Source organism: Lineus longissimus, chromosome 16 (genome assembly GCF_910592395.1).
Source record: "Lineus longissimus chromosome 16, tnLinLong1.2, whole genome shotgun sequence".
In the NCBI taxonomy this organism is placed as follows: Eukaryota; Metazoa; Nemertea; class Pilidiophora; order Heteronemertea; family Lineidae; genus Lineus; species Lineus longissimus.
The window spans coordinates 1403452-1426105 of NC_088323.1; the positions used below are offsets into that span (position 1 = coordinate 1403452).

Below are 22654 nucleotides of genomic sequence, written 5' to 3' on the forward strand. Positions count from 1 at the left end.
ATGGGGTGTGGTGATGACGTCTGGACTGAATTAATCAAAACGGTCCATTTACTTTGAGTGATCCATTGCACGCGATGACCAATGACAATATGATATGAAATTGCTGATGGTGTCTGCTCTGCTTTCAAACAAAGATGTAATGTAAGAAATATCGACGACAATGATGATCACGACTATATATCAGGTTATGACGATGATAGTACAACCTTGATAGGAATGGCTTCGGTTGTCAACCAACAAACCAGTGATGAGTTCATGCCAAGAAAGCAATGACCTCAGCTTACGTACTTGAACCAATGGTCACATCGACACGTTTGTCACGTCTCAGGGTATGACTCAATTTCTTGTAGCAAACATGCAAATACGTTGACTTGTGACAATAGAAGAATGGATGCTCACGCTGGACGTTTTGTTCAAGGACGTATCCTTAAACACGAGACAGATTCATTAACAGTAGGTTGTCATAACCAGATTCGTACACGGTTTTCAGACATCACTAGCCACAAGGGATAGTAGTCCTAGGGCTGATAGTCCGTGTAACAATAGCCCGCATTGCTAAATGTTTTGGTTAGGGTTAGCGGTACAATAGATCATGCTGCTTAATTGGTCAAATACAATGCTACCGGACTATGACTCCAGGGGGACTATATCCGCTGTCACACCGGTTTCACTACCAAATAGAATGATTCTGCTAACACGTTCGTTAAAGTCAACAGCGAATAACGCTTGAACTTCATCGTAGCAGTGAGCAAGCGACCAGCTCACATTATCATTTCTAATCAAAAACCATTGGAACCAGGTAAGAATCGGGAATTTACAAGCCTGCACACCAGGTGATGAACTTTGTAGTGCAATCGCTTAAAGGTCATCGGACCTAGCGTGATGGCAATCCAAAGCTTAATGTTTCCCGTCATTCTCCTCACATTCCACGGACATTTGTTGACAACTGGACAAAAAGAAAGCACTTAGTGACAGACACATTAAGAGCTTTTAATAGCTTGTATTGCGAGATTAATTGTAGCCCGCTGTAACTTAAAACCAGAGCAATCACCATCCTTTGGCTGTTTCTTTACATTGTGAGTGATATTAGCTGCCTGGGTTAGTTTTTTCGCATCCTCCTTCGGCGCTATGTTGAGAGCCATATATTAGGCAGTTTTGCAAGTCCTGCTTACGTCGAAGTACAAGCTACGAAGGTCTGTCGGGTCTTGTGCTAGTTCCTTTGAGCGATAATCGAAAATCATCATCTGCAAGACACAACAAATATGTCGTGGACGCTGGTGACGATCATAGTACTTTTGGGCCTATAATTAGCATCTTTGACACTGTTTTTCCAGAGGTGCATGAAGGAGGGAACACTCTTGTCACCCCACGCACATTCAATCAAACCAAAAAAGTTAAAAATCTTTACTTTTATCACAACATTTTTCGTCGAAAATTATCAAAATACCAGTCTTCGAACAAGAAAGAAACTTCACCCGATGTTATAAAGCATTCATTTGTGCCACAGATTCCAAACAGACAGATATTGGGCGTTGACGTCATGTGTTATTCTCGTTCTTTGGAAGAAATTTGATTATCTGCGCCGAATTGTCCAACCAACCATACTTAAAGACAAAGAAAACTAATCTAGGAAAAAAATGGTAAAGGTGACGATACCTGGTATCAAAGCTTTGTTAGACTATTGCTAAACGTAGCGTGATATTAAAGTTTTTGTCGATTCGTTTCCTGTAAAAAAATACATACGAATTCCTATCCGTAATCATTGGTTTCAAATCGTCTCTGTGAATTACGTGCAAAGGAAGCATTTTTCTGGGACGATGAGTTTAAATCAACCTCGAAGTCCGCAAGCTGTGATATTTATGCAAAGATCAACAATTCCACAGCGAAGTTCTTGTTGAAGTTTTGATTTAGCATCAAAAGAACTTCGAAATCTACGGTTTCGTAACCATTTGGATCAAGCAATAGTCGTACGACTAAAGAAAAATTTACATTATTTCTCTTCACGAAAAACCCCACAAACAAGATTGCAACACACAGATTTATCGAGACCAGTGACCCTTATTAGCTGCTGCCTATAACCTCTTTGAGAAACAATGTAGGTTGTTCTTCTAGATTACTTACTACGGGACTTCAAATGTAATAGTGACATTTATTTTTTCTTCGCGGTTGCGTTCTAGATTCCAGATTCGAGATGATAATGCCTTTGGTTATCAAAACCTCAAACAATCAAGGAAGCTTTTAAAATGATATGTAGCAAATAGTTGCTTTGATGTTTCATTTTTACTCCACACTTCTCGTTTTCTCTCGTTACACCCACTCTGCCTGGCAAACTGCGTGACTTCAATAAGTAACGCTAAGTAGCTGTAACTAACGAAATGTATCTGATAAAATCAAAATCTCGTCAACGGACTCCATGTGATGTTGACATGCGTGAGGGAAGCTTTTTCACTTAAGAAACACATCTCATTGCTTTTAAAAATAATAATTTATTTACTGCTGAAATTCGAGTTGAAAGTTGTCTTGCGGAACGCGGACATCGTATAATGGCTGTAGGCAAGCACTGATTAAGGATAATCTATGCTTGCTGTAGACCATATAAAAATCAGCACCCTTTTTCTGCTTATTTTTACTCTGATGTTAACTACTTTGATTATCTTCTGTGTACTTCTGTCCATTTTACTTACGTTCTGTTGGTTTCCCCCAAAAAATTCTGCACGTAATGCTGAAATACCAGTATCCATTCGAGCATTTAACATAATTTGGGGAAAATGTCACTTCGTTTGAAGTTTTTTTATACATCTTTTGACTCAGCTGCCGAAGTTGTCACGCTACATCCGGATTATTTACTGCCGTAACATGCTAATGCTAGGCACCATCTTTAATGCGTAGCCTGCTTTCAGGAATTCGATATGCTTTTTTTGGGATAACTTTGCTAAAAGTTTATAAGCGGCCTTGAAGACTTCCAAACGCTGCTTTCGACCTCAAAAAGGTGTAGCGAATTATCTCTTCTTTTTGATTTCAAATTCAATCAAATGCGATTTTTATGTAAAAGGCTTTTAGGATTTTTATTGCTTATCTGGCTTAATTTACACATTGGCTTGAACCTCTTCTTCAGAGTGTCGAACTTTTCGTCTAATACCACTGTGATTACATGTCAACGTATCATGCTTGTGTATCTTTTGCTTCAAGCAACACTTTAATCTAATAGGAAATAGTGTTGGATCCCAAAATCAGATTTAAGTATAGCTAACTATGAAGAAATTGGCCCCGCTTAGCGTCAATTTAATTTTTTGTATTTTAGAACTTGAACATTAAAGTCACGGTTTTTTTCTTTGTTCTTTGAAATTGAAATTGAGATTTTCTAATATGGAAATACACTGAGTATAAATCGGGAGGTGAAGTTACCTTCAACCTAGTCAGCCTATTGTAAGAGAATAGAACGATCGTTTCTCGATTTCCAAATTGATATCAACACAAATTAACATTGGAACAGCCCCCACAGGGTTGATTATCTAGAAGAAAAAGGAAAATACTTGAATAGAAAAAAATTCAGGAAAACACATCTTTTGGAACGATTGACATGCTGTGATTTAACATATCCATGCTAAAATTGAAGATAAACACGCATTTCCCTGGAGTAAGCCACGTTTACAAGCAATTAGCCAAGGTTCACCTAACTCAAATTGCAAACAGAGTCCATTGAATTAATCAGAGGCAGACTCCATGCAGAGGAAATGATGTGGAATTGCTATATTTCCCAAATGACTCGAACATATTTCTAGTTCTACTGCTTTATTGACGCGTTCAGTGGTGCAAATGGAGCAGGAGGTGTCGATAACCGGATGATATACATACAGTGGTGATCTATTAGCCGGACAAATCGCTCATTATCAGCCGTGATAGCTGGTTTGAGAACGATGCCGGAATTCGATTGAGTTTATTGCTTTTCCTGAGTTATTGTCGCTGGAACCGATGAGGCGTTTATTGTTACAGTGACTTTCAGAAGTACAAGATTTTTTTCGAAAGCATTCCTGTTGATTTTGAACTAAATTTGATGACAACAGGCGGCGCCGGTTCACGAAAATCTATTACTTTTGATTATATCAAAATGCAAGACCATGAAGTGTTATTCAATGGTTTGGTCAGGGGTCAATGGGGCAGATTAGTTTGGTTTATGTTTGCTTTGAGACCGATACATTGTTTGAGGGAGGATTCAGCCTCAAAATATAAAATGGAGCTTGATAGTTTTCATAACATGACACCAAGGAACATATCTCACATACTGTTTCGCCGAATTGGTATCCACTCCTTTTCCACTGGTTCGCCATTATAAAGGTCGTATTGATAGGGGCAGGTTTCAGATAGTATGTAGGTTATGCTGGATTGCTTGCTTAAGGCAACATGTTTACACTTCGCTGGACGCGGCTTACACAGTTCTTCACGACTGTCTGTTAGGTCACGGCTAGCAGTTGTGGTACTCCCTCGCAGCAGCTACGCCCACAATTTGACATTTCAGGAATTGAAATACAAAAAGAAAGCCTTTGTTCTGAACGTCCTTTTTATGAAGAGGCAGATCATTTTGTCTGAGGAATAAAAATAAGGCTAATATCTTTAGCTGGTAAAACTCGTCGAAAGATCACCACTTAAAAACCTGTTATCCTTTTACCGGTATTCATATCTTCTTTTTTAAGATTTATAACTGCCAAGCTTGCCCGAGTCTCTATTAGTCTGGATGACATTTATCTCAAATTTACAAACTGAGCTATCTTTTTAGAACACAGGGACAGGGTGAACAAACGCGTGTATTATACTCTGTCACGTCCCGGCTTCCCTTTGGTGATATTTCCGAGCAATTAACTGGCTTTTATGAAGATGTTTAGAAGTATACTCCTGACCCTAGACAGCGCTGTCTATTTCCCAGAAAATTTATCACTTTGTTGTGTATCGTTGGAGGACTTAGATGCTAAGTTTACGGGGAAAGAAGCTTGCCGCAAAAAATATCCGATTCCCTTTAAATCTCCTCTGAATCAGTTTCCCTATTGCCGATAACGAGACATTCTAAACACATTCAAAAGCAATGCGGGGCCCATTTCGGAAACACATTGGGTGAAAGCACGAGAAGCTGTAATGTTGCTCGTCAAATAACAATGACACTGGTGCAGAAAAACTAAAACGTTGGCGACAAACGAAACACGGCAATGAAATCGGAAACTCCTCTATTTGCTCAGCAAGCCTCAGAAAGGAACCCTAATTATAATCAGATACGACAGGAGAAAATAACAATTGCAGCATCAACATGATAAATGCTTTTGAACATAATACCACAGGCAATGATATAACGATCTTTTTATCCTTGTTTCTCTCAGGATCATTTTGTCTGCATCAAACGAAAGAGCAGACTGAAACAGCAGCCATTGGCATGGCCGCTTGTTTTATCTGTTATGAGACCTTTAGCGATAATCGACAGAGTTGTTTTTATTGGTCAAACGTGAACCTCGAACCCAAGGCTAGCGTTGACAGGTTTTTTCTTAATTTGGTGTCACAGGAAGTACTCTCTAAAAGTGAGAGGTGCAAACTCTTGGGGGCGTAACTGCTTGTCTGTTGTTTGGCCTTTTAGCGAGGAAGGGAGATAAACATGATATTGCAAAAACAATATTTGTGGGGGATGTTTTTAGGCACTCAGGCTGATTGACATCATAGGTTGAGGGGTGTTGATCAGCTGCGTTGTCATAAATAGGGGTATTGGTTCGATGAAAAGACTGTCAAACAACCGGGCTCAGAGGCAAACGCCACGTGTCTACAGGGAATCAGTAGAGATCGAAAGCTCATAGGTTATGGCTCATTTTTATCCTGTGTTTCAAGTTAAAAACTCTTCCGCCTTAATATTACATGACCTTCGGTAAGACGGTGACAACAAATAAGTTTTTCTCTAAAAAGGACAATATAGCTAATTCAACCTGAAACTACCAGTCTTGTTCTGGCTAGATACAACGGAAGATTGCTAGTTTGAGTTGCTGATGTGAGAAATGGTAACAATAGCAATACGAACCTGCAGAACACTTCGCGTTTGTGAGTTTTTGTTCTGTCGAAAGTGCCCTCTTGAGGTGGGTCAGGTTGTCAACATCAAACTAGTGTTTGAGGAGCATTTAGGTGAGGTATCGTGTGGCGAATTACCTTACAATTGCTGTAATGCTAGTTTTCTAGTTGATGGACATCGATTATCATACATTCATCGGTTTTCTACTCAGGATAACTGGGTCGAATTGTCACCATATCAAATGGACATTCAGTAAACACACCTTACCAGGATGACCAAAGGCGTTGACTTAAGATCCGTAACTTCTTGTATATTGGTAGGTTCCATTTTCACATAACCAAAAAGCCCATAAATAGACAGGACCCCTTCCAAATTTATGCAATATACACACATGATGCTGAACCTTTTTGATATATCCCTTTAGGCGCACATCCTCTCAGTAGATCTTCTCTACCGGCCTACCAATCAAACCTAATGGAGAAGGTAATAGGAACAAATTTCACGGCAGTAGGTTCATTTCCTCGGGCCATGCCTCTGATACATTTCTTATACGCGCTGATATTTAAAGACGTTGGTGGTTTTAGGTGTTACATGTATGGCGTGAAATCATTTTTATGGTTTTGCCTGCAGCAGGTTATTGTTGAGGGGAAGAGCAAGGGAAATGGAGCTATCTCTGTACGTGTCGAAAGAGATAACATCCATGACACCAACTCTTCAAGAGTAGGCAAAGAACTGTAGCAGTAATTACCCACGTACTGCCAAATATCTTTGTCATCCATAACACAAGCTTGTGACAAGAAAGACACTATTCTAACCATATGACAGGTGACTGTCATATCTACTGACAACGATGAACAAACTTTAACTAGAACGAGGAGTTTAATAATACGCGAGGACTCTCTCCTCCTATTGCAAACACGTCGCGGTTGACATGATATTTCTGTTTTTAAAATCCACAATACTGTATCAGAGAGAACAAACAGCCACAGATTTAAAGTATCATCTACGAGTAAACAAGACTGGCAATTTTTGCTTTATATCAACAAACAAGGCAAACATGGTAACTTGATTAACACGGTCACAGATGATGATGTGTTGCTTTGTAGAATATAGTAGAAGATAAAACGATAAGGAAGATAAAGTAGAAGATAAAACGATTTATTACCCAGAACAGACACAATGGTATTAACGCAATAAAACCATTTCCGTTCGTGATGCACTGCAAATAAACATTGGCTGTGTGATCCAATGATGCTTGTGCAAAATGCCAGTGTAAACAAGAGCAAATTAGCCTTTTTAATCATGTTAACAAAAAAAGAAATTTGTTGGGAAACGCATATTTGATGTGATATCAGAAGCCTCCAAAGCAAACTTTCATATACGACTGTCGGTCACACTATCTGAGAGGCAGTACATACTAGTGGTTTCTGCATCAATGCTACAGTCATTCGAAATGGCCAATCACTTAAATACGACCACGGGAGGATTTGTGTCTGCATTGCTTTAAAAAAGAGAGAAGTCAAGCACACCCAACGTACATGACTGCAATGCACTTTACACATACCATTTGCTATGCAAAACATACTATGATGTAAAGGGGAAACCCTGTACATTAAATCATTGCGTTCTGTTCTAATTAGACAAGTATACTACGACATCAATCAACTTAATGTGTCTTCACTCACACTAAACATAGAAAGTAATAGATAGAAATTCAGATGATAAAATATATTATCTTATAAAAAATGTTATCGCCTACCACTGAAAAAGACAGATAGACATTATTAATATATCCGAATGTCTCTTCGGGACAATTCTACAATCTCTCAGAGAGAGATCGAAGTCTGACCAGGCGGAAGAGCCCATCCAGAGTTTGATTTACTGTCTTTCATAGACACACATCTTTACAGCCATCAGATATGTCCTAGGACTTGAAAAACACATCGTTTGGCATCTAGGGAGATACATTTTCGTCCCCAGCACCTTTTCCTTATTTCATCCTCCAGCTATGTCCATTAGAAAAGCCAGTTCCACTGCTACATCCATTCACCGCTCTCCTAAGGCAGCATATTTGAAGACGTTCTTTCGCATTGGCCAATTAGATTGGTGTAACCTGCCGCCTTTCCTCCCAACCTCATCAGGCGAGTCACCTCCCCTGCGGCGTTTTGATGTCAGAGGGCGAAAATCTCTCCAATCATCGTTAATGATAATCGTGCACATCCCCAACGCTTTTCATCACCATCCTGTTGTTTCCGCTCGACTCCGTTGTCCTTTTCCACTTCCACCGAGTTCGCGTCCGCTGTGCAATAATGTCATCGGGGTCTGATGACAATGGCTCGCTGGCGCTGATCAGACCAATTAGGAAAGACAAACGAGGGGTCATCAAGGATAGCCCGGAGTCGATGTGGTTATTCCCCTTCATTGGCTTGATAGAGAGTCCTCCAATAATTGAGAGGGTGATTTGTATCACAAATTGATCATAATAGTATCAGTAGTATAGGATTATCAGATACTGAACTATGGCATTAGGTCAGGAACTCTTGTGGTTATTGTTGTCATGACAATATTTGTGCAAGTAATGAAACAATTAAATCAATAACGAAAAATGAAGTTTCTGAAAGTTGATGACCATGCACTTTGGAAACGAAGTGTCTCCAGTGAGCTTTACACAAACTGGACCAGGCTGTACACCCAAGCTGTGTTATGATGACAGTTTTTAATCGCTTACTTCTGAATCAAAAAATCATCAAAGCTCACCTCCGATTTTCCGATAACACAACTCTTTTTTTGTAGAATTTGATTATGTTATTCATCTCTTCAATATAATTTGCATCGACGCGCCCTGAAACACCGGGTTACACCTTTTTAATCGGTCAATAGATCATCAAGATTTTATCAAGCGGGAACCTAGCGTTGGATCGACCATGAAATAAATCAGATTGGAGAAGAAATATCTCCGAATCTGAGTAAGTTTGGTGTAATTGGGCCAATCACCTCTGTTTCGATTCTCGATGCGCAATTTGGGGGCGATGAAATCAATCATGAAAAGGCGACAACCATGAACACTGAGGTCGGCGAGGAATTATTAAAGGTTAACCAAAAACTTATTTGAAAGAATTGGTTTTCGGTAAACTTCATTCCAAGTTCAACCAAAAGTTACCTACGACTGACAGAGTAAGTTATCATCTTACTATTTTACTATCGGGAAGACTATTTCGCGTATTCGCTAGCTCTCGATAAAAAATCTTTAACTGCTATATACTAAGCTGTTGGCCAATTTTTTTCAAAAACACATCAAATGAAACTAAATTATTTGTGTTCGAATATGTAGGCTCTGATAGGCCCACGTGTACGAATCTCTTCCCAAGGGCTCAGGGGACGTGGCAAGCTCGAACAAAGGAAATGAAAAAGACGACTGCATTGACACTAGTTTAGCCTACAGGTGATGGCATTTCCATTGAATATTACTTGAAATTACGTACAATTTATTGTTCTTTCCCAAGCTCATTTGAAAACATGTAAACTACCATTTACAATAACACGATTTTCGGAAAAAGTTGTTACTGACTGATAGTAATCAAAGAAATTCTGGTAAAATCTTGAATAATTAACTTGAATTTTATCGGATATTTAAGCGCTGTAATGTGCACCAACATTGATTCGCTTGTGATAATCAGTATTGTTTTCGCTCATTTTATCGTTTCCGCCTGAAGTGACTCTGACAAGTAGCTTGGATGGGCTCCCCTCCTTGGCCGAAACGCCCTGTCAATATGATGATCGCGTCCCAGTATGAACCAGGATCCAGAATATAGAAGACTTTGATTCTGCGTTGCTGACCACTTTGCCAAGCTTGATCGATCTGGACACGTCTGGACTTCGGAAATGAGCGATATCAGAGCGAACAAATCAAAATTGATTCTGGTCTCTCCGCCTGTCCAGCGACCGAGTGAGTATCATGTTAAAAACTAACAATGCAGTCATATCATAAGTGGACTGTCAACGCTAGCCATGCCTCTGTATTTGTTTGGATTGGTATTGGAGGCGCGCTAATGGAAGGTGTCATGCGAAAACCTTTTTGGAATAAGTACTCAAACCAACATGCCTGTGCAGATAATACCTGAGTGGTTGTCCGGTACCAGATTTGAAAGCAAATGGCATTGCCTCCACGGTAATTTAGCCGTGCTTTTGGTCCATAACATCGCGATTATTTGCTCATTATTAGCTCTACGCGGGATGGATAGCAAAGATCATGGAATCATAATCATCAACATAAAGTAACACGGCAACGCAAGGAAAGCCGAGATGGCATTGTGCCATGATCGTGGCATTCCTAGTTAGTAGTGACATAAATAAGGCTCGTTTATGCCACGGCCAATTATGATGACATGTGATGACATTTAGCTACGGGAAGGAATTAAACGAACAAGTGGCTCAGATGTTCGATTGGGAGATACCCTGGTCAGACAGTGCGGTAGCTTTCATCCCTGGACATAATGAAAGCAAATGCCTTTGTCTCCGCTGTAATATGCAAAGACATGCTCTGGATCCTGATATCTTCATTATCAGCTGAATATCATCTACACAAAAGCTATGCGTGGAAGACCTAGACTGCATCCTACCTGGAGATCATCCACATAAAAGCAATGAGCTTTACGTGTGGAAGACCGAGACTGCATCCTACCTGGAGATCATCCACATAAAAGCAATGAGCTTTACGTGTGGAAGACCTAGACTGCATCCTACCTGGAGATCATCTACATAAAAGCAATAAGCTACGCGTGGAAGACCGAGACTGCATCCTACCTGGAGATCATCTACATAAAAGCAATAAGCTACGCGTGGAAGACCGAGACTGCATCCTACCTGGAGATCATCCACATAAAAGCAATAAGCTACGCGTGGAAGACCTAGACTGCATCCTACCTGGAGATCATCCACATAAAAGCAATAAGCTACGTGTGGAAGACCTAGACTGCATCCTACCTGGAGATCATCTACATAAAAGCAATGAGCTTTACGTGGAAGACCGAGACTGCATCCTACCTGGAGATCATCCACACAAAACAATGAGCTTTACGTGGAAGACCGAGACTGCATCCTACCTGGAGATCATCCACACAAAAGCAATGAGCTTTACGTGGAAGACCGAGACTGCATCCTACCTGGAGATCATCCACACAAAAGCAATGAGCTTTACGTGGAAGACCGAGACTGCATCCTACCTGGAGATCATCCACACAAAAGCAATGAGCTTTACGTGGAAGACCTAGACTGCATCCTACCTGGAGATCATCCACACAAAAGCAATGAGCTTTACGTGGAAGACCTAGACTGCATCCTACCTGGAGATCATCCACACAAAAGCAATGAGCTTTACGTGGAAGACCTAGACTGCATCCTACCTGGAGATCATCCACACAAAAGTAATGAGCTTTACGTGGAAGACCGAGACTGCATCCTACCTGGAGATCATCCACACAAAAGCAATGAGCTTTACGTGGAAGACCGAGACTGCATCCTACCTGGAGATCATCCACACAAAAGCAATGAGCTTTACGTGGAAGACCGAGACTGCATCCTACCTGGAGATCATCCACACAAAAGCAATGAGCTTTACGTGGAAGACCGAGACTGCATCCTATCTGGAGATCTTCCACATAAAAGCAATAAGCTGCGTGTGGAAGACCGAGACGACATCTGATCTGGAGAGCATACCATCATCGACATAAAAGTAATGAGCAACGCTTGGAAGACCAAGACAGCATCCTACCTGGAGGCATTTCTAGTTGGTGGCGACTGACCAACGGTCGCCTGCAGCTTGCGATAACTTTCCTTGACAAGCTGGAATAATAAACATAACCCATGCCTGGAGCTGCTTGCAAAACCAAGTATAGAGACCAGTTGAATGCTGGTCGACTCTACAAACTTCGCCAAGTATAACCAGAGAGTCACGCCAGTGAGTCTGATAGCAACGAACTCCAGGCCATAGCGAACTAACTGACCAAGTAATTCGTCAGGCAAGTTAGGAAGATCATACCATCATCTACATAAAAGGAAAATGCAAAATGAAGATTTTGACAGCATCCTGCCTTAAGGCCCTGGTTGTTCGCGAGCATTGACCTACCAAGGACAACGGTCGTGATAAGTAGTCATCTGCGCCCTACTGCTACCCTTCCGTGACCAGCTGGAGTAATAAAAACATCTCGTGCTTAGCTCATTAGAAGGATGATAGTGTGGAGGGTGATGGGTTGTGAGTGTCACCCGTTACCAGCTCGTAATCAATGACTGCCGGGTATCTGCAGCAAAGAACCCTGGCATCGCCATCGTCACTCCTTTGTCATATAGCTTTGGCTTTTGTCATATACAATTTGCGAACTATCAGGAATTAAGGGTAGTTTCTGTGAAGACATTGTTTAACCGACTTTGCGACCTGCACAAGAGTACCATATAATGACATTTAAGATATTCTAAGTCAATGATTACGGCCTCGGACACAAATGTCAGAGATGGCCATACTTTGATGTGTGAGAGATCGTCCGTCTCATCAGCAATCGCACTGAACTAACTGCAAGCTGATGCTATACAGACCTCGTCACTGTTTACGGCACCTGTTTACAGATCACAGTTCTTCCTTAGATCATCGATCGGCACTGGAATGTGGTGACCATAACAAGCTTCGTTGGCTGCGATTATTATCGGAAGCCACTAAGTAATATAAGGAAATGGCTTTAATCTGTTCCTCATCAACTGCACTGACCATGGATGACCATCGTACATAGATAGGAAGTCACACATTCTGATGCAATGGACATTGTTTTGTCGTCTAACTTCCTTCTCTGCTGGATAACCTCACTGTCTATGTCTTTTCCTTTCTAATTTCATTTGCAGCGCACCTTCTTAGTACGAACAACTACTCTATGTTGATGACATTTAGTTACCTCCTTTCACCGGTCATTGACCGCTTTAGTCTCAAACATATCAATCGGAATCCAACAGACGTTCTCCCATTTTGATTTCGGTAGAATTCGTCCTTCTTCAGCGGTGGGCTGTGAGTAAGCTTCATTTTGTCCCCACAGCAGCTGCCGACTGAGAGTTATGGGGTTAGTGCTAAGTGGCCAGGTGACTGGTAGCCGACAGATGCAAGTACCTACTAATGACTAATCAATACTATTCTACCATTCTATTTACCCCTTAATTTACGCGAGGCGCTTCTCTACGTTGGCTCCGTGGAACAAGGACTGCCTGACAGTGTCTGCTTTGCCCTCGACCCCCATTTGGCCGCGCTAACAAATTACCCGGTGGCGAGCGATTAAATGCCGATAGAGGCAAAGCAGAGGTAATGACTTATTGATAGTCATCTACAGATGTGTAGACTGAGCTGCTGAAGGGAGAAACGACAATTCGTTGAAGGGTGGCCAATAAGTGACTCCTTCAGTGGCACCCGCTAAAAATGTCAGCAACTTCTACGAATACTTATCTCACCTTGGTTTTCAATTGGCAGAATTGCCAAGGTTAGGTAATTACATTGATCGACGGCCGTTGAAGGGATACTACTTGACAATATCAGGAGAATTCAACAAGTGTTGGCCACTTAGCACAAATGGAATTTGATGGGGAAGTTCGCTGCAAGGCTCTACTCTAAATGTAATTCTTCGAACAATTTTGTGGAATTCGTGCGGGTAACGATTATATCCTCACTCCAAGTGACATGCATTTAGGTATGCAACTGACATCTTAAATAACGTTAAGAGCAGCTTCGACGTCGAATATCCACTCAAAAGTTTCAACCCTCAAATGTTTGACATTCCTACCCCTCATGATGACGCTTGCCCAATGACATTGACCAACTGACCTTTTACAACTTGCATATAATCTATCAGTATGTGTGGCAACTCCAGTGACATTGAGAGCAACGTATTTTACATCGACTATCGACTATCGAACCCTCAAGTGTTTGACACTCTTACGCCTTCAGACATCGCATGCCAAAAGACATTGACCCACTGACCTTTTACACGAAACACAAGTATTAGTGCATTTTTGAAGATGTAGCTCCCTTCGGATTTAGTGTGATGATTTATCTTGCATTCAGACACCAGTAACACGACCTTTTATCATATTCTCAAAGCAAGATTAAACAGAGATTAGCCAGATGACACATTCACCTCGGCACGCTGCTGTTATAATTTGATATCGGACTTTTTACTTGGTTACATAGCCTCTGGTCTCAAGTTACATAAACCAGTATCAACATATCTAACGGATTGAAGCCCAGTAGGTTCGTAGCTATAATACTTTATGAGAAGCTTATTAGTATTGAGATGGTTTTTGAAGTGATGTAATGTTTGGGTACCCATTTGTGAAGAATCCTTTTAATGTATCGTCATCATCGGCGCTGATTTTGCAAATGCATTATGCTAGACGTAAGGATCCATGTGGAACTTAAGAACTTGATGCATAGAATATAAACTGGAATGTCCTGAATTAAAGGTTAATTCGCCTCAAACCTCATGAGTTCGAGAGTACATGTACTTGCAAATCAATGGTCGATGAGAACCGATCGATGACATTTGAATTTTCGTGGTGTTGCGTCAGCATACCCGCGGCTCCTCAAGGTATCGGGCCACCCATCATCAAGTGAACTTATCGTGCCGAGATCAAAGCAATGACCACAAGGACCGTGAAGAAAAAGGAAGATTACTAGGTAATTGCTCCAGCACTACAGGTGTTTTGATTTCAAATTCAGTGCGTTAGTCCGTTCTCCAAGGAATATGTTAAGGACATTTGATTACATACTCCATGGGCATGTCTGGAAAATGATGGTTCGGACATGACGTTCGTAATGAATTGGGAAATCCTAGGAGATGCCATTAGTGCTGTCAGGAGCAGACGCCGAGCTCTCCTTAACACATACTGATGAGACAGGTTGATTAGCAAAGATGATAAATTAATACAATATTGTGTCCATCTTTCTGAATACAGAAATACGTTCTACCACAGACTGTTGAAATAATTCTTTCTACAGTGTGTGGTTCTACCTAAGACGCGGAATCGGAGAAGTTAAGTTGGTGAGCAAAACCTCTGATGCGTATGCCAGGGTCCACAATAGCTTCTGACAAACGCCTTCTATTCCATCATAATCAATTATGAACAGCTGTTCTCTCAACCTCACATCCTGATAAAGTTATCATATGTTGACAACCATAGATGATATTCTAGATACATGCGCTTAGCCGCATTGATAAATATTGATAGAATTTCTTACGTTGATATTGCTGATGGAAGTTTCGTCTAGATTGAACTGTCGCATTGCCAAGATTGGTTCTGTCATTTGATTCGACTCGCCCTGTATCGCTAGTCTATGAAATGCCATTGCTGGGCTGATCAATAGTATGGGATATGATTAGAGTTAAATGAATTTATCACATTCGACCGCAGTTCAATCAAAATTTAGTCCACACTCGATAAATTACATTTTCACAATATCCTATCAAAATGAATCGCTACCTGACCTTCTCGTTTTAATTTGATCGTTTTTGCATGAATCCGTGGGATTACATCGACAGAGGCTAATTCTCCTTGATAATTCATGGGGGAAACTGAATTCACTTTTACTATGGGTGAACCTTGAGTTATTCAGACTATCAAACGTCATACGAGGAGATAACCGTCAGAATGTGGCTATTTTTAGAATTTAAAGTGAGAATTGTCGCTCCAGGTATCCATAAATTCAGCTAGTGCTATAAATATTTGATAAATGTAGCGAATTGGATCCTTCCGAAGCGGTGTTGTAACCAGCTGGATTTCTATGACTAGATTGTTCTGGAATTTGAAACCAAAAGAACTAATGTTGATAAGGATGATGTACTTACCGTGATAGTGACGAGAATCATCAAAATCAATAGCTACACGTTTCTGCAAATACAGGAAAAATGTATATCGTTAACAACGACTACATGCATTTCAAGGGAAAGAACACCCATTTCGGCTGTGAGTGTCGTCCATCGGGTTAAAGTTTCATATTAAGGAGAATTTGGACTTGATTCTCGCATTAACGCCGCCGACTTCATACCACCACGTGCGACCATCGGCGCCAGGCATCCGCATTTCCTCGCAGGGGTGGATACCGCAGTGGCGAGGAAATTGACAATACAAAACGCGTGGTCGCTTGTCGGATTCGGCTCCACACAGCGATACCTTGGCCTTTTTGTTTGACCTTTCTGTGAAAGCAAAGTATTTTCAAGTAGGTTTACTTCGTAGTGTTTTAAGGGAATGATTAATGGCGCTTAAAATTCACACAAAACGAAGACTTCATATCGTTCGCCTCCGCATTTCTTTAAAATGAACAAAATCGATGCGAATGACGAGAGTGCACTTCGACAGCATTGATCCATTCGACTTCAAAGTCATATCTTCCCTTTTGCGTAATTTTCTGCTATCTGATGACATCGGTTTATTTTGATTCTTTTTATGATTGAGGAGAATTTGAGTGAGACTTGACATGTACGATATGACGTAGAGCTATAGATAAGTTCTGGCAACTATCGTGAGTCACATCGAATACGGCTGTAGTGAACAATTCAGGGTATGGTAAAACTTGTGAGAATTTTCAATACAAGAGTTTTTCAAACTATTGAACAATTCAGTGTATGGAAAAACTTGTGAGAATTTTTATTACAAGAGTTTTTCAAACTATTGAACAATTCAGTGTATGGTAAAACTTGTGAGAATTGTATTACAAGAGTTTTTCAAACTATTGAACAATTCAGTGTATGGTAAGACGTGTGAGAATTGTATTACAAGAGTTTTTCAAACTATTGAACAATTCAGTGTATGGTAAAACTTGTGAGAATTTTTATTACAAGATTTCTTCAAACTAGTGAACAATTCAGTGTGTGGAAAAACTTGTGAGAATTTTTATTACAGATTTTTCACGGACAATCGAGAAAAATCATGGAAGATTGTGCCCTTTCCTAGATTTTTGTGGTTACCAGTGAATGGGACAAGCTGAATCAGCTCTGAAACGATTTACAAAAAATAGAAATTCGTAATATAACTTAGTGCCATCATAACGATTACATGAAAAAAACAACAATTTTGTTATGTCAAACAATCTATGCCTGTCTGCTACCAAGGTCTGTCTGGAGTGACTGGTTTTCGGTGACAAATCAAGAACTATCAAATGCATGTGCAACAGAGACGACAATCATCCTAACGTCTCACAGAAGCTTATGACAACCATTATCTATCAAGTCACTTTTCCACACAAAAGTGATCAATATGATCACGGTGATAAGATTCGTAATTGGAATGTTTTTGAGTCGACAACTTTTGCCTTTGTTTGCGAAGTCGTTAAAAGTGAATTGTCAGTTATAGATTTGAATGCATGAGTGTTCCCGTCAATATGAGGGGATGGAATTTAGACAACGAATTGACATCAATGCAGTCAGTTTGGTGAAGCAAAATCATTCAAGAGACAAAGCATCAATATATTTTTCTGCTAACTCTGGTTAACCAAATAAAAACAGCCATGTAGATGTAGTGTAAGATTTTATATTTCACATCGCGAAGGCATTCATATCCATCTCGAAGCAGCGCATGTACCTTTCAATTTTACAATCGATAGTTTTCTACTCGACATTGACATTATTAAAATTTTAGTCAAATCCACAATGTTTTTATTTTCCAACAAGTTTGATGATTGAAAATTGCCAATAAATGCTCAATGGAAATCGATAATCTTGTATTTGATGGTAAATATCGACTGTAATCTATGGAAGATTATTATTAAAATTTGAATTTAGATTTGTGGGTGCCTAGATGTTTTCGAGAAAGCGTTTATGTGCTTTTATTAACGAATTTGTTCAACGATTTTCACTCATGATCAACAGATACTGCAGCGTTCCTACTATATTCTCTCATCACTCAGTTTTGTTGTTATTGCCTATACATGCGATCCTCTCCTCATCTTAAAATGTACTGTTAAGAAGGGTGTGGCGATGAAAGTCTTTTTCAAGACTCCCAATAATAGATATTTCCGTAATGTTGTTTTCGATCAATTTTCTTTTAATTACGTGATATTCTGTTACGCCCTAAACACCACATGCGTCTGTTAACGCCATCTGCGTCCTCAAAGAACAGCGGAGTAAACAATGGTCTCGAAATGATCGTAACCTAATATCTCGCTCATAATTTGTCATTTTCGTTGTGGCCAATGGAAACCTGATGAATCGCAAATACGGACGTTGCTACTCTAGACAACATAGCAACTTAATGAAATACCGCCATTGTGAGGAGAGCACAACTACCATTATTGTCTCCTTATTACATGTTTGTCATTGGGTGAAATATTTCACTGGCTCAATTCCGTTGAAGGGAGTCAGTGGGTACATTAACAAAACGGTAATTATTTATACAGCAAACTAGATAAACGCTTTCTACGAAGGCCTACTCACCTATAAACTCTTTGAAATTGGTACAGGTGTGGACGACAGCTCACCGTAAGATGAAAAACTTATCTACAAGTTCAGTTGTCCAGCAAATGATTATTGTGAACAAGTATTGATGACATACTCTGCTGCTATTGGCCAATTGGTATGTATCATAGGACGGAATGGAACGAGAGTTGAACCAATTCGAACTAATGGACCAGCCAGAATGAAAGCATGAGTCCATGACAATAGTCGTAAATCCGTTCCGATCACGGCAAGTATCTTTACAACAACATCTGGTCTGATTGAAATGTCCGAGCAAGTAGTTGCTTAATAGGCACAGACATAACTCTGTCAGAGTCGCTGATTCATTGGTTGTGATGTTAATGATTGTAACGTGGTGGCAGGTAGGGCATGTAAGAGATACTTTGGCGCCGCAGGAAATTGGCAGGCTGGTCAAGCGGACCGTCTGATACGGCACTTGATTCCCAAGGGCTGGCTCGGGGAATGAAAAGGTATCACGTTGTGGGTGCAATGCGCAATCAGTTACATGTGTGAGGTAATTCAAGGAATCGTTATTGCTGATGTGTCACCAAGGTCAAGATCAAGTCCAGGCAGGCTTGCACCGCTGGAAAAATCTTAGTAGTTCGAAGTAACAATCAATGCAGCTTTCATATCCCGAACCAATATTCCGTAAAATCTAGATCTCCTTCACAGCAGGCGTCCACTTGTGAGGCAGATGGTTACTTCTGCACTTCGCAATTTCCCCATTATTAAGCTTTGGGGACCTAAAATGATGGCTGTTGCCAATTGCGGTGTGGAAGAATACAGTCTACTACCTGAAAAAAGTCACACTCGACCAGACTTAAAATATATCATGCAAAAAAACTATATTAATGATACTCATATTAAGAATTCTCAGAAGTGACCTCAAGGTTCTTAACACGCCATAGGGCCCTGTGTGTATCTGATGCCTTAATTGGCGGATACCCTCAGGATGTCACTCTTTAACTGAGACTAATGTAAGTTCTGGCAGTCACGTAAGGATCAAAGTATCATTGTATGGATGACAAACTAAGATCACGAGATGGAAGGAGTTCTTCTGGCCTGATGGCCATTGGTTGCGAGCAGCATCCAGATTAAGGTATCTTGTGTCACCGCTTTAGTTATCAATACCATCAGTGGCCATCCCGGAGATTGAAGGAGCAGGCGAAGCTACTGTATTACCTGTTACTCTAAGAGTGTTGGTATCGAAGATATTTGGTGGCCTTGATGTGGTTCATTTTGGAGCAGTTGACATCCTGGGCGTTTCTCTTAGGCTGCAGTCGCAACCTACCAACCTAACTCCTATAACAGTTGCATTATAAATGTTTGTGAGCAATCGCAATAATTTACCTCCAATGCCTGATGTTGTCCGTCACCTACTTTTTACAGAAGTTTCTGCAGTTGTTTTGATCTGATTTATAACAATTTCACTGATAACCTTCTTAAAGACGCTAAAGAAGCTAGTCGCCATTGGATTTTTAATAAGCTGGTGTCGAACCTTTCAGATGAGGAGGGACAAAACAAAGTACGGTCTGCTATAACAAAAGCGATATCATCCCAAATATCGGCTTTTACTACTGAAATGATCCAGACGATATTCTCCACTATCAAGTAGAGGTTACCTTTGGTGAACCTGATTACCAGTGAACTTATTTCAAAGCCGCAACTTGAGAAGTAAAGGCAGATTCAGTTAGCATTTGGCCTCACAAGGGTATTATATTCCGCTTTAGATTCTAGGAACAGTGACCGACGTGTGGATGAAAGAACCCAGATGAAAATAAGAGCAGAAAATGTTCGTAGCGTCTTTAAGGTTTGGCGGAGTCACCACAGTGAGAAGATTATTATGGCATATCTGACCTTTCATGCCCAGACGCAATTTTCCGATGGCAGTATATCAGTCTGAAGCGTCCCATGAACGCGGCGAGATATCCCTCTTGTAAAACCAACACATGCCCGAGGGTCCTTTTACTCAAAGACGGCAAGTAAGCTAGTCTGATGGATTCATATCGTATCATGCTGTGACACCATTACTATACTCATTTAGATAGATGACCACAGGCAAAATATTGAACATTTTGCATCGTTTAAACATGTTAACTGGGTTGTACTATATTCTTGATAATTTGCCTCCCGGGGGTGAGCTGGTGTGGGCTGCGCTGGACTAGGCTTGGCTAAGCGGGTGGGTGGGTGGGTGGGTGTGGGGACGGGGGATGTAGAACACCATACAGCCTAATTACAACCACGGTAGATAACCAATTGTCAGCGTTTCGATGGTTTTGACATGATCTCCTTGAGCTTTCCGTAGGTGGGCGTCGTGCTTTGTAAAGTGTCGAACAGTCACCATCCTGAGGAAATCGGGGGTTTATGTTAGCTTCTACGGCCAACACACATAGAGTGCCCGAGAAGCGAACATTAACTCCGTATTTCCTCAGGAAGAACTGGCACTGAGCTGGACCACACAAAAGCTTGGATTTGGCCGCAAAACGATGCCGACGATAAAGTGGCGAATTGCAAAAGCTCTCTTAGTTCTATTATCGGCAACAAAATTTACCATCGCCGCTTTTCTAGCGCATAAACGATATTGATGATGATTTTAGGTTCGGGTGATATATCATTCAGTAAGGCAGATCTTGGCAACTCATACATAAAGGCCAGACACATTATGTCACTTAGGTCCTTAGTAAAGGATATTACTCTTCGTTCGATGTCTGTTGGCACTGGAACGCCATAGAAGCCATAAACGGTTGTTAGTTTTGGCAAGATATGGGACATGCAACATTACGCCGATTGATTGAGTGCCTACTTCTTGTGTAATATCATCACGGGTTAAAGAGAAAATAGGCAGAACTGTTACCAATGTTTTTAATAAACCGATGGAATCCTGAGTCTCGGTGGTGTCGAGTTTCTAAAGCCCACCAAACCTACCTATGTTTTTTCAAATCTTTATAAGAGCTTCCTCACTGAAGGTAAAAAAACTTTCAAATTCAGTTTCCTTGAATGATTACAGCTGAAAGTTAGACCAACACGCACGCCTATAATTTGTTTAACGTGGATCGAACAAACAAGCCCTGATGACTCTTATTCATCAGAAAATTTCGCGTGTCTTGGATTTCACGCCCAGACTCAAGGTCATTTCTCGTTGGTCCATTGAGAATTGAGATTTTCTATTTGTTTAATTATCGTTTATGACATCATCGAGTTAGTATCGGGAGGAATCTTCCCCCAGCACGGTCATTGTGAATATGAAATAATATGAGAATTTGGGGAGAATTGAGTTATCCCATGCAGCAAGGTACGTGAGACACGTCTCATGATTATATGTGACGTGGGTATTGTCTGTTTTAACCGGATGGAAGTTTCGAAATGAAGGCCTTTCAATTACATGTAAACGGAAAATCAATCAAAACTTTAAAATACTCCAAGAAACAACAAGATATCCAGCAAGACATGTCATCCTTGTGGTATTCATTCTGACAGAGCAAACAAAAGAGAAATGTCCACAATCACATACACTGTGCCTCGGTGTCTTACTTAGCGTTACACCTTCCATCGAACTTGATGTTTCAGACTGCCTCCGTATAGCTTATGGAAATGACAACAGCCATCACTGAACGACAATCACTGCACGCAAAAATTTGACAAGATCGCAGACATGTTACTATCCCAGCAACAAACATTCGACTACTCTTCGTAGAAAGGTTGCCCATCAGGGTGGCAGACGTGTGGTATACATTTCTGTCATAGCAAACGTAGAAAGCGATCAGAAATGACATACATGGACCCAGAACAAAGAGCAAAGGTTTTGACTGGGAAAACAAGATGTCACTTCTCATCATTACCCATTTCGCCACCACAGGAGGAAAGGATAGCCAGCATGACCCGTCAGCATCACAGGATCAATTCTGACACAGCAGAAAAATGCTTCCATAATGACATAAAGTGCACCCCAGAGTGTATAAGAGTCAGTCCACTAACACCGCAGACTCCCCAGAGCGAACATTGATCTTCCTCATTTGATTTATCAGACAATGGTTGACAGTTTTGTTCCAGTGATCAGCCAGCGAAGTCACTGACTGAGAAAGAAGACATCGTTCGCTCCGGGTCAAAAAGGAAAAGAAGCATGCAGGTAGGATAGCTAACT

At 40.7% G+C, this 22654-nt stretch overlaps 1 protein-coding gene across 8 annotated transcripts in view; it reads right to left on the bottom strand.

Annotated features, from left to right (window-relative positions):
• Window positions 1–22654, bottom strand: part of LOC135500283 (calcitonin gene-related peptide type 1 receptor-like) — a 75768-nt gene that overhangs the window by 18154 nt on the left and 34960 nt on the right. For all 8 annotated transcript variants that reach the window (XM_064791637.1, XM_064791639.1, XM_064791634.1 and 5 more), the window contains exon 2: window positions 15910–15952. The gene's annotated coding sequence lies outside the window, so the exon portion shown is untranslated. The remainder of the gene's footprint in view (window positions 1–15909; window positions 15953–22654) is intronic.